General features: G+C 44.8%; 1 long non-coding RNA gene across 1 annotated transcript; it reads left to right on the top strand.

Annotated features, from left to right (window-relative positions):
* Positions 1–5430: 5430 nt before the first annotated feature.
* LOC115618263 lies at positions 5431–7736 on the top strand. Its single transcript, XR_003994772.1, has 4 exons — positions 5431–5692; positions 5793–5834; positions 6578–6657; positions 7530–7736. It is a non-coding gene; the product is annotated as an uncharacterized LOC115618263 (long non-coding RNA).
* Positions 7737–11486: the final 3750 nt, after the last annotated feature.

Consider the following 11486-nt stretch of genomic DNA (forward strand, 5'->3'; position numbering starts at 1 on the left):
AAGAGAAACAAACCTCCCCCCCCCCAACCCCAAACCCCAGATTTTTTTAATAACTAACAGAAGCTTCATGATATTCAATTCCTCAGGTCAGTGAGGAATAGGGATAACACAGGAGTAGACACCATCTGCAGCTATGGAAATGGTTCTGAAGTGCCCAAGTTTGACCAAGCTAAGGTTTACCAAGAACTAAAGAGCATGACAAATGACATCACCAAATTAGGAATCTATAACCTGGACAACAAGAGTCTCTATATCAATGGTAAGTGCTTGATTTTCTCATTCCTCCAGGCAATAGAGGAGTTTAGGACCACCTCAGGTCTTAGGGATCACTTCAATGTAAAAAGAGTGACCTTAAGGAAAAGGTAGTCCCACTGCATTCTACTGCATCATTTACATGCATAAAGTGAAGTGTATACTTCCAGGAACATTTTCACATAGATATTTTTGAAAATTTTAATTTTTATATTACGTTGAAGAATGACTTTATTTTAGTCTTAACCTCAGTCGCTCACCTGCATATAAACTTATCACCCAATCTCTCTCCCTCCCGTATTTAAACAGTGGCACACATATTTTCTCATTGTAGTCATCACTTATAAAAGCACCTTGTTCTGCTTAAGCAGTAGGTTGTTTAATAGATTCACACCCACAGGGACTGGTTCTGATGATTCATTCCCAAGTCACCCATTTATTCATCCCCTCTTCTCTTGCATTCCCTTAAGTGTATAGTTCTCTTACATAGTGCTTCTTGTTCGTTTCCTTTCCAGGTTACACTGAACCACTTGAGAGATCACGTAAGTGTTTTACCAAACTCATTCCAGGGAAAGGTGTCAAAGGCGTGGTACACTCAGAAAATAGGAGGGGAAGAGATTCTTCAGAGTAGCTTTGAACTGTGCTGGGATTTGGAATGTCTTTGAAAGTGAAGATAACTTCTTTTTTATACCAAGATCATAATCCTTCTCCTGTTTGATTATAGCTCTGAGCATAACTGCTGTGCTGAGACCAACGTCCAGGCTTTTCACACTTAATTTCACCTTGACCAACCTTCAGTACACAGCAGATCTGGATGCACTGAGTTCCCCCAAATTCACTTCTACAGCAAAAGTTATCAACTATTATGTAAGTCTGGCTCTGGTTTTGCTCATTTTGTGTTATGATGATGAACTTAATCTGCCTGCATTAAACTCGGGACATACTTCCAAATTCTCAGTTGTACCTTTTGGGTTTGTTTTTTTTACAGATTGACCGTCTTTTCAAAAGCAGCAGCATAAGCTCTGTCTACACAGGATGTAAAGTGATGAGATTTAGGTAAGATTCCCAAAAGTGCAATTAACCATTTCTTTATCTGCTCTGAAACACCTTAAATTTACATAAGCTATCGTAGAATCATAGAATAGTTAAGGTTGGAAAAGACCTTAAGATCATGTAGTTCCAACCCCCCTGCCATGGACAGGGACACCTCACACTAGACCATGTTGCCCAAGGCTCTGTCCAGCCTGGCCTTGAACACTACCAGAGACGGAGCATTTACCACTTCTTTGGGCAACCTGTTCCAGTGCCTTACCACCCTCACAGTAAAAAACTTCTTCCTTCTATCTACCCTGAAATCATAGTTGTTCCGATGCCAGAAAACAGAAGTCAGTGATACCTCCCTGTCCGTTCATGATTTTCTTGCTGGTAAAATTATCTTGGTATCCACATGTCAGTGCTGAGAGATGTAGGCGCCCAATTGCACTGGTAGTTTTCTGCACCTGTCACTTCTAGTCATACAAATTACACAGGGTGTTCTGTAAACATCAGCAGTGCCTTAAAGAGCATGTCTGACTTTTACTTAGGTCTGGGAGGCACAGGGATGACACAGGCATAGACGCTGTCTGCAGCTACAACAACAATGCCAGTCTTGCCACGTTTGACAGAGAAAAGGTTTATCATGAGCTGAGCACCATGACAAATGGCATCACCAAACTGGGGCACTACAGCCTGGAGAAGAACAGCCTGTATGTCAATGGTAAGCATCGATGAACAGTATCAAGATATGGTTTTGGGATCACATGGAGATCACTTGTTCTTCCAGTCCACTGGGGCTTGAGTACTAATGCACTTTCCCTATGGTTTGTTGGTGTTCTGTAGGTTTTGACACTGACAAAACCAATCCAGCATGATACCACCATTCTAGAAGCATTTCTGTGCCTTAAATCATAAAATTCCTGGAGAATTTAATTGTTATATGCCTATATTACTTTTGTGATGTGGATAGATCTGACGTAAAAATAAATGCACTCTACCTTTTCTATTTAGGTTTCTCCCTCAGAGACACAGCTATGGCCAGAAAGCCCATCTTGATTGAAGCTCCAGCCAAATCAGGCTACAGTTTGAGCTTTAGAATAGTCAATGAAAACCTAACTAACTTGGACTCTCAGTCTCCAGAATACAAAGCAGCAGTGGAAAGCATCAGTGACAAGGTAAGGAGCTGCAGCTCAAATATCATGGTGTCTGTGCTGGTCAATTTTTACAGCAGCTGCCATAGATTTATGTCTTAATTAGAAAAAGAAATCAATCAACATTTGGGAACAAAATTTTCTAGAATCTAAAAGATGAGATTGGCCTTGGAATTACTTTTGATTTTGTTGGGTTACATGTGGTCTTAAGATATTCTCTCCAGCCAAATATACGCAGTGCAAAATGCAAGAGGTTTAGGTGATCTGTTAAATGCACACTCAGCATTTCAGCCCCATCTCTTGAAGTGTATACAAATCTCCGCCAACTCAGAGGTCAGCACATACATAATTCATTGCTGAGAATCAAGCACATTCTCTTCAGCACCAATTGACCAACGTATGAACCTGATAAAGCCCTAATTGAGTAGGTTTTGCTTTTTAGATGAAGCTGTAACATTCCATACTTCAAGTTCTGAGTCTGTGCTGTCTGTGAAGTGTCAATCAAGATGACAGCTGTCAGTCAGCAGATTGTGCTGTTTAAAACTGGCAGCTTGCTTAGATAAGACAAAAAGGCTTGCCAAGCTGGAAGTCGGACTCCATCAGCAGAAGGCATATTCTGAAGTGAAAACCAACTCCCATGAAATCCAAGTAGCAAAAAAATTGTAAAAAAAATCTGGTGTTTCTCCAAAGTTAGAGGCCCTCCTGCTGTCCTAAAGCATCTACCATGAGACTCGGAAGTCATTAATATTTAACATGACATTTTTATTTTAGATGAATCAAGTGTACCGTCAGAGCAACCTGCAAGACCAGTTCCTGAACTGCAGTATCACAAGGCTGAGGTCTGCAATACAATCTGATTTTGTTTGAAAGGTTGCCACACCTTGTCACCTTTCCCCAGTAACCAAGTGCCATTATCCTCTGCAGAATTCCTCCCTTCCATTCTCATGTTGGAAATGGTTTAGTTTATGCTTGAAGAAGTCATTTCCAGGCTTCCCACAATGTGTCAGTTTGACTTTTTCCTGACTTGGTACGGGCTGTAATTTTTCTCAGTCTCAGTCAGGATTTCTGTAACTATTGATTGCCATCCTCTTAATGAGGACTGATGGGGAGGACTGAATGCAGCCCCTTCCTTTCAACTTGGACTCTGCTAGCTTTTAAAAGCGGGCTTCAGGTATATGTGTATTGTCCTACTGTAGGTGGAAGGAGACTTAGATTAGGGACCCTCATGCATGGTAAAGGCTTTAAAAAGTGCTGATCTTATTGTATGCATGCAATATTAACCCAAGTTTGCAGAGAGAAGAGGTAGTGGTATTTCATTTGCTGTCCCTGTCCAAGGGAAAAGCCCCCAAATAGTCTGTTTCACATCTCCCAATAGCACCACATTAGCTTAAAGAACTTACAATAGCAGCAACCCTCCAGGAAACCCTTTCCCACATGAAGAAGTTTTGTAATCACCAGGGTGTTTATCTCAGAAACTCTGTTTTTTTTATCTACAGGGCTGGATCCATAGTGGTTGACTGCAAGTGCTTCTTCCAGTCAGCACCCAACATCAACAGAGCTGAGGTTGAAAGGGTTTTTCAGGACAGTACTTCAAATGCAACCGGACTATGGCTGGGAAGCAGTTACCAGCTGCAAGGGTTCTCAGTAGACAGTACGTAGATCTTGAATCACAGCTGCCCTGTTTCCACACAGACCAACCCCTTTTGGCATAGCATATTCACAGTTCCCCAGCTTCTGGTCTATGAGAAGCACGTGTGTGGAAATAAATCTGTTACGAAGTTGAATCACTGGACTCAGGTCAGAGTCCTTTGCCTTGGGCCAGTCCTTCAGTCTGATTCAGTGTAGCCCTTCGGTCTTCAATGGCTTAAGGTGTTCCACAAATAAGAAAAGGAAGTGGTAACTACTCACCATAACTTCAGACATTTAGAGGTAAAGACTTTTAGCTCTTTTCAAATGTACAACTTCCCACAGAAACAAGTGGCCTACTACAAGGACTGATTCAAAGGGTAGACTGGGAATTCGCTGACAGATTCCCATGCATGTTTTCCTGGCTAAAAGCCTGCAGATCAATGCCGCGTGATAGAAAAGCCTCTGTTTCTCTCTGCTAGAATTTGTACCAACTTCTCCTCTTAATTTCCAGGCTTGGAACTAGCAATTGAGCCGGCAACTTATGAAACACCCCTCAAGACCAAGAAAGAAAACTTCAGATTAAGTTTCAGAATCTCCAACCTTCCCTACTCCCCAGAACTGCAGGATTCCAGGTCACAGATGTACCAAGTGAACAAAGAGAAAATTGAGAAAGAGGTAGAACTAACAGCAATTGCTTGATTTCCATGCCCAAATTGAGTATTAAGTTTACTCAGTTTTCCTCAATTGTTTTGTTTCTTCCCATCAGCTTGATGTACTCAGAACTAGCAGCCTGAAGGACTACTTTGCTGGCTGTACCGTTGAGAGCTTTGGGTACGTCCTACTTGAGTCCCAAAAGACCAGTTAGCAGAAGAGCCATTCAGAGCCCCAGCATGGTCTTTATGCCTCATTACTATGTGTTATGAGGCATTACTATGCCTCATAACCTGTGTGCTCTGGATGACACATGGGAGGCACCTTCAGTCCCTCTGTCACTTCTGTCTTTACCACAAAAGGTTTCTGTCTAATAAGAGGTGGTTTTGTTTCCATGCTAGCAGAGCTATTCTCATGCATAAACGATTCCAGAGTAAAACAAATTCATTCTCGTTTAACTTATTTGAATAAGCATATTAGCAAAACAGCAGAACTGACCAGCCTGAAAACAAGCTCTGCTTCTGTGTGTCTTCTCCAACACCTCTTAGAGGAAGAAAAAAGTGGAGCTGATTGACCCGCTTCAAAATGCCTTACCTGGGATTAAATCAGTGGTTGATTTCACAAGGCTGCATGAGTTCCTGTCTCATCCAGCATAAATTGCAGAAACTAATCCCATGCTAATAAAGCACTGCTTAGACATCTGCAAACCTGAGCCTGATTCTGAATCCTTCTCCCTGCCTCTACCCTGCTCTATTTTTCTCTTCTCCCATATTGATGACTCTGGCTGTCATCCTGCAGGCCTGCCAGTGGGAAGACTTACACAAGTGTCGCCTCCATCTGCAAGCTCACACCTGACCCCTTCTCAAGGGCTTTACAAAAGCAAGAGGTGTATGAGGAGCTGAAACGCCTGACACGTGGATTCACCAAGCTGGGCCCCAGCTATGAGCTTGAAGAGCAGAGTCTGGTTGTTGAAGGTGAGAGCTCCTGTAGTTACTTTGTGGGAATGCTTGTTAGTTTTGTTTTAATCACCTCTAGAATGTTCTGTTTCTCACCTGTCCTACCCTTAATTTCCAGGTTACTCTCCAGTCAAGACAGATGAACAGACTGAAAGATCTGGTAAGTGCTTTTTGGGAATACTGAATACTTGAACTATAGGATATTAGCATCACATACCTGGAAATGGAGACTAGACCCATGCAAGAGCCCAGAAGCTTACTCTTGGTAGGCTGGCAGCAAACAGCAAGGTACCATCAGAGTCAGCCAGCCTGAGGAGGATGGAATTGAAGGACAGGCGAAAGCAATATAATTTGGAAAGCTGTTCTGAAGATCTGGCACAAAAATTTGTTTAGAATTGCAGTATTTACAAAAAATCCAAGTACAGTGTCACAAGCATAGCCACAGCCCCAGAGCTAACAGTAAATAGGAGAAAGAAAAACAAGTTCTCAGTTGCTTTTCCATGCACCACAAACTTGCTGGCAAAAGTAACTTCAGCTTTTGCAGTCATCCTTAGCCCTGTCCTCTTCCCCAAAAGGGTCTATCCCGCAGCTAAGAGAGAGCTTTGTCTCTCTAAACATCTCTGAAACCATCTGAGGGCTCTGACACACACTAAGGTGGCATTTAAAGTTGTAGATCCTTAGACCCTCACTCCATTTAACCAAAGTTTCTTTATATCCCACCCAACTTGTCATTGCTGGGGCACATTTGCCCTCCAGCCAGGGCAGGCCAGATGCTCTTTCAGCAATTTTGCCTCACCTATGCACTGTAGAGTACTTCTGAACTTTGCCAGTGCAAGATCTTCCCCTGTGTCCTATGCACAGGAGTCAAAAAAACCCTGATGTGCCCTTATTTTGCCTTTGCAGAGCTACAGTTCTGGGCAATTATCCTCATCTGCATTTCCATCCTGCTTGGCTTCATTCTCCTCCTCTTGTTATGCTTCCTGGTAAGTGGTCCCTTTGCTGTCCTAGCTCTAATGGCTCTGGCAGTGCCCAGCCAGCCAGGGAGTTGCAGGAGGGACATTCAGACACATCCACAGGAAGCTCAATTGGAAGCAGTACCTGACATGCACGGCAACAGCAAATGGCATGCCAAATCCTCCTTCAGTTCCTGCCAACTCTCTCAAGGACTTGTGCACAGGAGGATGGGGAAGGATATTTATAGTCAGCTAAGTAGATTTCTAGAAAGGAAGCAGTGGACCATGTGTGAAAGTCCTTTGCAGAGAGAAAAATATAAACCCAAAGGTAAGGCTAACACCAAGATGACAAGCAGATTGAATTAGGGGATCTCCTGCAACATTTCTTAAACCTCTTCCCTGTTCAAGTATCTGAAGAATGATCTGGTTAGAGATGAGGGAGTGCAGATGACATTTTTAATAACCTGCAGGAATCACATCCAGAATTTTGTATTCAATGCTTTTAACATACAGATTATAGCAGCCTCGCGGGGCCATGCTCCAGCTGCATACCCTCGTAAAGAGCAGGGCAGATCCTCTTCTGATCTCTAGTGTTGATTTGGTGGGGAACAGCATCTTAATAGCACCATTTCAAAAGTAGCTTTGTTTGCTTTGCACCAGCTAGGAGAGAACAGCTAAATCTACATAGAACATGGACTACTACCCTTAGAGGTTCAGGAGTAAAAATTACAGTCAGCAAGATCTAGGAGAGGAAAAAACCTCAGATTCAAAATAGGGGATTGTGCTAGTGTCTTATTCACAGAGTCCCTTCATCACCACCTGGCAACGTCGTTTGGGGGCATCTCATGAAGGGCAAATTGCAGACTCTTGTTTTGCTATTAACATTGTTCTTTTCCCACCAGATTGTCTTTTGCCTAAGAAGAAAGTCACATCTCTACCAGGTTCAACAAGGCATGTACGGGGTGTACTTCCCACATCTGAGCACAAGAAAAGTGCATTAACATGGCCATCAAAATCTGTCCTCACGGACCTGCTTGTCCATTGATGAAGGAAAAATATTTATGAGTACTAGAAAAATGTTTCTTTAATAAATTATGTTTAGCATTTTCTCTTGTCTTGAGGTAATGCTTGCACTATTACCACAACTATTTTCATACCATGGGAAACTGCCGGCAATGCAGAAGTTGAGGAAAATACTTCTTTAAAGCACTGCAGTATTCCATACAAATATTACACAACCAACTGAAAATAAAAGACTACCAACCAACAGAAAATAAACACTACCAGGAACTGCAGCTTGCAAGGCCCTTCAGTGATGTCAGCTTTCTAAAAAAGGCTTGAAAATTAGACTACTTCATAGATTTTGGGGGACTGCTATTGTGGACTTAAAAACTTCACCTAGATTTTAGCTTTTCTCCAATTTATCTTTTTAAATGCAAATATGTTAAATCAAGGCCACGTTGGAAGGGGCTTGGAGCAACTTGGTCTAGTAGAAGGTGTCTCTGCCTGTGGCAGGGGGTTGGAACTGGATGAGCTTTAAGGTCCCTTCCAACACAAACCATTCCATGATTCTATAATTTCATATATTTAAAATTATGTCAAGAGGTTACATAAAGATGCATTCTTAAATCTGAGAGTGATACAGTCATCCTGTCTCTTTTGAGATTGATACTGATTTCAGGTGAATAAATGCCATGCTCATTGCCATGAAACTGTAGCTCCTTGTATTTCCTCTGTAGCAACACTTTTCATCCCAACTCAAAAATTACGTTTACTGAAACCCCTGAACTTTTGCTACATGGTTGTCAACCCATAGTGCATTGTCTGATGTTAGTGATGAGGACCTTCTACTGCCCCTCCAGACTACCTGAGCCAGACAGACTTGCCTGAAAACGCCTGTTGCATACCTCAATCTCAGAGCGCAGGAGATGGTGCTGATCTCTAGGTCATTGTTTGATACTATCATTAGATGAAACTTCTGCTGAAAGTGAAAGCACTAGAGTTAGGATTAATGAAAAATACATGATTAGTCATTAATCCTTCCACTGCAGGCAATGTTTCCATGCAATCAAACCGGCTTTTCTCTTTCAAAGTAAAGCTCCTCAGTGGCAGGTTGAACCAGATTGTCCCTCAGGTCAGGTTCCTTAGTGCAGAGTGGAGTTTCCTACACAGAGGATTAGAAACCTGGTTGCTCAATCAACCAAGGGTTTTTTCAAGCACTCAGTGTTATGTCAGCAACACCAGATGAAAAGCTTTCAGATCTGCTTGCGAAAGGCAAGTTTCCATGCCACCCAGTGTGCCGTGGCTGCAACAGCAATCGCGTGACCAAAATGCCGTGAACAGAAAGGCCTTCCCAGCACAGGCTCTGACAGTGGGCACTCAGGGAAAGCTGCATGACAGAGCAGGTCTGGCAGGGTCCAGATAACTAGAGCACCAGCTCCTGCCTTGGCAGCCTGGGCAAACCACTGGCTCTTCAGCAAACTCTCCCTGCTGTGCTGCCCTTCCCTACAGCCTGGTACCCCCATGCCCTGCTGCCCTTGCCCTGTGAAGTCCTGTCTCTTACTTGCAAAATCACACAAGGGATGCTAATCATAGATTCTTAGAATCAACCAGGTTGGAAAAGACCTTTAAGATCATCAAGTCCAACCCAGCACTGCCAAGACCATCACTAAACCGTGTCACTAAGGGCCTCATACACACATTGTACTCCAGGAGATGAAGGTGCTATTTTGGACCTGTTTCCAAGAGGTTATGAATTTTCTGCTTTACACCATGGCCATGGGAGAAGAGCTACTTCTCAGCACTACGCCACCTCCTCTCCCAGGCTCTCACCATAAGACCCCTTTTCCCTAAGGGATTGTTGCAAATGCCCCATCCCTGGCCAGATTGCACAGGGGCTTGGAGCAACCTGCTCTAGCAGAAGATGTCCCTGACCATGACAGGGGGTTGGCACTGGATGAGCTTTAAGGTCCCTTCCAACCCAAACCAGTCTGGGATTCTATGAAACATGCCTTTCTGCATAGATGCAGCCACACATGCTGAGCATCCCCCCCTCCCTGGCACAGCCACCAGCACTCGCTAGCAGCCCAGGATGTCCCACATACATCCAATCCCACACACCTTTTCCACCATGGGCAGCCACCAGCACTGACACCATGCGTAGGGGAGTCAAACCCCAGCCCTGACAGGTGGTCTCCCATACCCAACACCCAAAACTGCAGAGCCATAACTAAAGCTGAAACACACTGAGGAAGAGGCACCAAGACAACTGAGAGGAGAGAAAGAGACCAAGAAAGCAGCAGCAGCTTGCCGGGAGAAAGGTCCCAGCTCAAGAACACTATGGGGATGGCTGGTGCCCATGAACCTTGCTGTGGGGCTGCTTTCCAAGAGGAAGGAGCCCTCACATGCCACAGTGCCTCTCAGCATCCTGTATGCGATGTCGCAATGCGCTTTGTGTTATGGTTGGACACCTGCCCATGTTTGCTATGGAGCTGCTGCTTCCAAAGGGCCCCCGGCAAAGGTGCTGGGACCAGGCCAGCTCAGCAGTGACGCAGGCTGCTCTGGCCCCAGGCAGAGACTGCGGCTGGGCAACAGCAGAGCAAGAAGACAAAGAGGCTCAGCTTGGCCTCAGGGATCTGCTCAGGACCCGGTTCCATCAACGCCCGCCTGCAGCACTACCCTTTGTGGTTACTTCCTTCCAGTACCACCTTTGGCCTCCCACTGTCTCTCCTCTCCCCTTGGACTGCAGATGCACCCAGGCTGTTCCTCAGCATTTCTGTCCTTGCACTTGTCTTCATGTAACCCAGCCCAGAGTCCCTGCTGCTACCAGTGGGGGAAACTGGCACCTGGCAGCTCCCAATCATCTCTCTTCCCAGCATGTGGCTAGGTGGGCTTACCCAGAACTGCCTTGGTAATTGCTGCTTAGTAAGTAAGATTCAGTTTATCAGTCTCCTTTTCAGCTCTTTAAACATTTTGTGCTGAAGACTGGAAACAAGCCTGAACTGCAGCAATAAAAGATTCAGCTGCTTCTCATCATTCACCTCAGCAATTCCTGTTCTATTTGGCTCTTATAGGGAGAAAAGTGCTCCATCTGCTTTGGAAACAGTCATCAAAAAGCCTTTTGTGCAGCACGGGCACCATTTAGCAAGGACACACAATCAGATACCTCTTTAACCTCCTGTTCTCAACATCAACCCAGCACCGTTTCCCAGCAGCAGAATTCAACCATTTCCACACCCCCAGCAGAGCACTGACTCCACAGGAGAGTCACGGCTCCACTACCAGCCTGGGGCAAGCGCTCAGAGGTGATACTGAAGCCCTGCAATAAACTACCTGGTCCCCAGCCCTATCTGTGCTCTGCTGCCTCCCTGTCATCCTCATGGCCCCAGGTGCATGTGGTCATCCCCACAACCTCTCTTATAACCCTGCACAGACACGTTCGTGGTGTCCGCTACCAGGGCCAATGCAACAGCATCATGGTAACATTGCCACCCATGCCAGGGGCTCACCACAATGCAGGAATGGATGGAGGGTCCCTCACCAGCCCAGGCTCACCTCTACAGAGCTGTGCAATGGCTCAGCCAGCACCAAAATTTCATGCCATGGTTTGCAGAAAAGCCCCTCCCTTCGTACTGCAGCCCATTTACCCAAGACCTGCACAGGAGAGATCTGCTCCCTGCAGAGAGGAGCAAGAGCCATGGGAAATACCACACAGGGTCAAGCTCAGCACCAAACCCTCCTTCAGACAATCCCCAAAAGCATTGTGCCAAACTGAACGAACTTTTGAGAAACTCCCCTGGGCCTCTTGAAGTTTCCACAGGATATGGTGGAAGGAATGTGAGAGGAATATGGGATGCTGC

Source organism: Strigops habroptila, chromosome 20 (assembly GCF_004027225.2).
Source record: "Strigops habroptila isolate Jane chromosome 20, bStrHab1.2.pri, whole genome shotgun sequence".
In the NCBI taxonomy this organism is placed as follows: Eukaryota; Metazoa; Chordata; class Aves; order Psittaciformes; family Psittacidae; genus Strigops; species Strigops habroptila.